The sequence below is a fragment of the Henckelia pumila genome, chromosome 1 (assembly GCF_033568475.1).
Source record: "Henckelia pumila isolate YLH828 chromosome 1, ASM3356847v2, whole genome shotgun sequence".
In the NCBI taxonomy this organism is placed as follows: Eukaryota; Viridiplantae; Streptophyta; class Magnoliopsida; order Lamiales; family Gesneriaceae; genus Henckelia; species Henckelia pumila.
Window position 1 is genome coordinate 1531247 of NC_133120.1, and position 6651 is coordinate 1537897.

Here is a 6651-nt window from a genome sequence, read left to right on the forward strand (position 1 = left end):
TTTTATTAATGGCAATGACTTTATCTTTCTTCATATTGTTATATTATGATATACTATTGTTGTTTTGATAAAGACCTTGAATATACTATAGTGTATGTAAGATGTGGTAGAACATGGGGATGTCTATCATGAAATACATCTTATAGTCACTGTATATTCTAAACTGTTCCTAGTCGATTGAGCCGTCCGATAATAAGGATAAGGATCGCTCGAGTTTGAGACTAGCATTTGCGATGCGGAGTACCACGTTTCATTGGTAGGGAACATGGAGATGTTCGAAGCATGCAAATGGATATTCATAGGATGAATAATCGAACTACTCTATCCGGACTTTCCAAGTGGTTATCACTTATCGAGTGGATAAAGTTCGCGGTTTTGGTTGTACACCATTAGTCCTTATTACTTGAAACATCATGGAGACTCTATATGCTAGTACTGTGCTTTGACTCGTTTACCGACTCTATGGGGGTCATCAGGTGTCGGGATTGGGTACAGTTACAACACATATAGGAGTCGATGCATTGTTGTCAAGGATTCACCACATACTTGCGAGTGTGGATATCCTATGCGATCTGAGGAGATATTAGTGTGACGAATCTCTGGCCAGAGTACTTGATGTGATTTAAGAAATGGTTTCTTAGTAGCACATGCGATGTCACTAATTTGATCTTCAAGATGTATTGCATAGTTATCGAATCTTGAGCGACTCTCGATATACCAATGGTTGTTGATTCGATCGGGATATATGGATGAAGGGATCGTACTGTACGCTAACCAAAATCTACTGGTTCTTGTAGGCACTATCAGTGATACCTAGGGAATCATGGGGCGATGTTGCTAGGCGCTTTACCATGATTCGTTGGGCAAGTCGGAAATCGTTGTTCCGAGTCACAAGGAGTTGTGAGCCCACGGCTAGCTGTATCCCTGAACCATTGAGGGTCACACAGTGTAATGGAGTTTTAATCCCCGTTGAGATAGTTAAATTTAAAGAGTTAAATTTAATGAATAAAGAAGTTGGACTTCTTAAATAAGAGTAAGGGAGTAGGATTTCCTAAAATGACATAGGGATGTACATTTTTGGAAACCACAGAATTCGGATTCAGGAAAATTTATCTTGACTTTAAAATGTGCAGAAATGGTTTCTGTGCACATTGGTAAAATCGGTTTATCAATCGGAGTCACGATGAATTTTATATTAATTTCTGAACATGCGGGCTTTGCTTGTCGGGCCTCAACTTATGACTAATGGGCCCTAAGGTGTTAGTGGCCTGCATTATAAATAAGTTATTACAGTACAGAAATTAGACACAACAGGTCATAATTTTGAGAGCAGAAATCGAAAAACCCTAGCCTCTCTCTCTTATATTTCGGCCGACCCCTCCTTGCTCTGTCAGAGAATTTCCGGTCTGTGATTTTTAATTGCAGTCAGGAATAACGAATCAGATTCGTTTAATCTCTTTGCAGAAAAACTTCTGATAGATTTTCTAGTGCAATCTATCAGAGGGATTTAAACCCCATTCGTGGACCTGATTGAAGGAGTTCATCAGTTCCTGGGAGAGACAACAAGAGCAGATTAATTCTGTTGGTGTCCAATAATCTCGCTTCGAGATTGAAGGTAAAATTTAATTAATTGTTATTTGAATTTTACACACACAATATAATTTAATCGTTGAATGGTTGATACCCACACCATGGAATTGTTCCATGATAAAAATTTTTAAACTTCCGCTGCACCGGGTATCAATCGTGATTGATCTGAGAGCCGCGTTTTCCAACAGTGGTATCAAAGCCAGGTTGCTCAGATCAAACGATTAAATTAATCGATTGTACAAAAATTTTTGAGTCTCGGTTTTTGAAACAAAATAAATATTTTTAAATAAAAAATTTTTTTTTTTCAAGGCAAAACCCGGGCAGCGATTGGATCGCTGCCCGGTGGGGCAGCAATTGTTGCTGCCCCGGGCGGTGCACGGCGTCGCCCAGGGGCGGCGCTCAGCGCCGCCAGGGCAGCGCCCGGCGCTGCCCAGGGCGGCGCTGGGCGCTGCCCAGGGCGGCGCTGGGCGCTGCCCAGGGCGGCGCACGGCGCCGCCCATGGGCGACGCTCGGCGCCGCCAGGGCAGCAACTGTTGCTGCCCTAAAGGGGCAGCCGGGCTGCCCCCGGCCCGCGCCCACGGGTGCGGGCCAGCCCAGGAGTGTCCCGGGCGGCCCGCGGGAAAAATTAAATTTTTATTTAAAATTAATTTTAATGTGTTAAAATTTTATTTTTGGTCCGGTCAAAAATTGTTTTTGATTGGTTCACGAGATTTCGGATCGAATTGTTTGAGTCCGTAAATTTTAAAATTGATTTTTGGATAAATTTGAATTTTTGGAAAATTTTAATATTTTATCCTTAAATTGAATTTTGAAATCAATTATTTTTGGTACAATTGATGATAAGATTTGATCTTATGGATATATTAAGTAAAATATGATTTTATCTATAAAATTGGATTTTGTAGATAAAATATGATTTTATTTGATAAAGAGATAAAATATGATTTTATATGTGAAATAAGATTTTATATATAAAATATGATTTTATCTTGTTTAAATTTGAATTGCCACTGCATGTTATCCAATAAATTAATTTTGAATTAAAAGTTATTGGATAAGGATGATCGATTGCCATGACCAATTTTGTAGGTGTATGTTAGGAATTTACATTTTGTTTTTATTGTTGTTGGTTTTATTAATGGGCCTGGTTTATGGCCCGATATGAATGTCATATGTAATAAAAGTGGGCTTGGTTTATGGCCCGTTCCCACCCCTAAAAATGTATCCCCTACTTGTCATTGCTATTTATTGTAAATACATTAGATTTAGTGGGAGATCAAGATTTGAAGATGGTGGGCCCAGCAGACAATAAAGACTGAAGAAATGTAAATTGGAAGCACATGTAATAGGATTGCATTGCATACTGCATATTACCTAGGATTGGACTAAGACTCGTGATTGGCAACCACGGGTCAATTAGAAATGGAATCGATCATCCTAAATAATATATGATATTATGATTGTATACATGTTTAGACATAATTGCGTGAATCCGGCAAGCATGCAATAAATTGAATATGATGAGACAAATATTTTTATAATTAAAAATCCCTCATTTTAAATATGATTTAAAATTGATATCAAGATAAATAAAGGAAATTTAAATTTGTTTAAATGTTCCTACCTTCCATCAACGGTCAATGTATCTGATGCTACCCGCGGATACGGTCCGGCTCATATTATTGGGGGGGCCCGTCCGTCGGAAAGCTGTACATTGGATCGACAAATGTTGTAAGTTGGGTGGAACTCCCATGGGATCGGCTCATATTATTGGGGGATCCACATGGCGACCGTCCATCACAACTTAATATTGATGGGTCATCTTGACATGTCATTTTAAACGGCGTCATATTATTGGGCCCTTATTGGACATGAGGTAAATACATGGGGGTTGCTTTGGAAGCAATTGGGCTCTACCTTTTGAGAATTATGGTTGGCTGATATTATTCGGGACCATAAGTTTGTCAATTGGACTCCATGTTCTCACTAAGGAAAAGGTTTCTCGTTTTCACTAGAGGGTGGTGAAATCGTTAAAATAGTGGGAGTGAGATTCATAAAATTAAATTTCGCATATTTTATGTCTTAGTAAATTGCTTAAACAATCATTGATATATGTCTGTTTTTCTTTTCAGTATTTCATACAATGAATTCGCGTAATCCATTATTCTCGATCCTCGAACAAAACAAGTTAACTGGCGCAAACTATACGGAATGGTTCCGGAAGTTGAAGATTGTCTTGACTTCGGAGAAGATGCTCTACGTGTTAGAGAAATCACCTCCGAAGGAAGCACCAGCTGACGTAAGTCCGGAGGAATTGGCCAAACTTGATGCATGGTGGGACCATGACATCAAGACCAAATGCTATATGCAAGCCTCGATGTCTGATGAACTCCAGAGGCGATTTGAGGACACCGTGAATGCTGCTGACATTCACGCTCAACTCAAGGAACTTTTTGGGGCTCAATCAAGGGCTGAAAGGTTCGCAACTGTTAAGGAGCTGATGACGTGTCGCATGCATGAAGGGACTTCGGTCTGTGATCATGGGGTACGAGTGATTTGGCTCATACAAAAGTTAGCGACCCTTGATTTGGTGTTGGAGCATGAACTCAACGTGGATTTACTACTTCTGTCTCTTCCTTCTTCGTTTGACGGATTTGTGGTGAATTTTAATATGAACAAGATAGAGGCCACCCTTGAAGAGATGGTCAATATGCTTGTGACATATGAATCCACACTTAAGAAGGATAAGCCAGCTTTCTTGGTGGGCTCCTCATCTTCTGCTAAGAAGGGGCCAAGTATGAAGGGCAAGAAACGTTCTGCCCCACCCAAGAAAGTCGAACCCGAGAAGAAGCACAAGACAAAGGTTTCAAACAATGGAAAATCCAAGGATGTTTGCCATTACTGCAAGAAGCCCGGTCATTGGAAGCGCAACTGCAAGGAATATCTAGAGCAGTTGGGAACTGCAAAGGGTATGTTCTATATTGAAATAAACATTTCACTTAATACTACTTCTTGGGTATTGGATACCGGATGTGGATCTCACATTTGCAATGATTTGCAGGTGATGACAAGAAGTCGCAGGCTTAGAATGGGTGAGACCCAGCTGAGGCTCGGGAATGGTTCCAGAGTTGAAGCTACAGCCATTGGAGATGTTTGTTTAATTTTGCAGAACGGTTTTAAGTTATTTTTAAGAGATGTTTTATTTGTTCCGGATTTAATTAAAAACATTATTTCTGTTTCTATGCTAGATAGAGATGGTTATTCTTGCAATTTTGTGAATGGGATTTGCAATATTTACAAGAATGAATGTTTGATTGGAAATGGACAACTTGAAAACGATCTATACAACTTAAAACTAAAAGATGTTCCAATAAATTATATTGATAAACCGGCGACAACAAACAAAAGGAAAATCGATAGTCAAAACCCGGCGAACCTTTGGCATGCTAGGCTAGGTCATATTTCCTCAAGGAGGATGAACAAGCTAGTGGGAGAGGGCATGTTTGATATGTCTGATATTAACTCTCTGCCTACTTGTGAATCCTGTCTAAAAGGGAAAATGACTAAATCTCCTTTTAAGGGGAAGCCTGAGCGTAGTCAAAATCTGTTGGATTTGATCCATACAGATGTTTGTGGACCATTTAGAGTTGGGACTCAATATGGCCACACCTACTTCATTACCTTTACTGACGATTATTCAAGGTATGGGTATTTATATTTAATGAAATATAAGTCTGAAGCATTTGAAAAGTTCAAAGAATTCAAGACTGAAGTAGAAAACAAGCTAGGTAAAAGTATTAAAGCACTTCGATCGGATCGAGGTGGAGAATACTTAAGTACCGAGTTTTTGGACTATCTAAAAGAGAATGGGATTCTCTCTCAGTGGACTCCTCCTATGACACCACAGCTGAATGGTGTATCGGAGCGTCGTAATCGAACTTTGTTGGACATGGTTCGATCCATGATGAGCTTCACTGAGCTTCCACCTTCGTTTTGGGGCTATGCGCTTGAAACGGCGGTATTGTTGTTGAACAACGTCCACACTAAAGCAGTGGACAAAACACCATACGAGTTATGGAATGGCAAAGCTCCTAAGTATTCGTACTTGAGGATTTGGGGATGTCCTGCTTACGTGAAGCGGACAGTGGGAGATAAGTTGGATAGTCGATCCAGCTTATGTTATTTTGTAGGGTATCCAAAGAATTCAATCGGATATTATTTCTATTATCCTGCTGAAACAAAAGTGTTTGTTTCTAGGAATGCCACCTTCTTGGAGAAGGAGTTCTTCTTGGATAAGAAAGGCGAGATGATGGAACTCGAAGAAGTTCGAGAAGAACCCGAAATACAAAATAACGATCCTACGCCTCAGGAACCATTGCTGGACACGCCTGCACCTAGAAGATCCGAGAGGACTTCTAGACCTCCTGTTCGATATGGTCTTCTTCTTGAAGGGGATCAAGATGAACCCGACATTGGATGTGATCCAAGAAACTTCAAGGAAGCAATTTCTGATGCGGATTCAAATTTATGGCTTGAAGCTATGCAGTCTGAATTGGATTCAATGCATACAAACCAAGTTTGGTCTTTAGTAGATCCTCCTGATGGAATTGTTCCAATAGGGTGTAAATGGATCTACAAGAGAAAGCTTGGGCCTGATGGTAAGGTATTGACCTACAAGGCGCGATTGGTGGCGAAAGGTTACACTCAAAGACAAGGAGTTGACTATGATGAAACCTTTTCACCAGTTGCAATGTTCAAGTCCATAAGAATCCTTATTGCCATAGCTGCATGGTATGACTATGAGATATGGCAAATGGATGTGAAGACTGCTTTTCTTAATGGAGACATTAAGGAAGAAATCTATATGAAGCAGCCAGAGGGGTTCACATCCATGGGAAGCGAGCATAAGGTATGCAAGCTTCAGAGATCAATTTATGGTCTAAAACAAGCATCAAGAAGTTGGAACCAGAAATTTGATGAAACAATAAAAGATTTTGGTTTCATCAAGAACCCGGAGGAACCGTGCGTGTACAAGAAAGTAGTTAAGGATGCTGTGACATT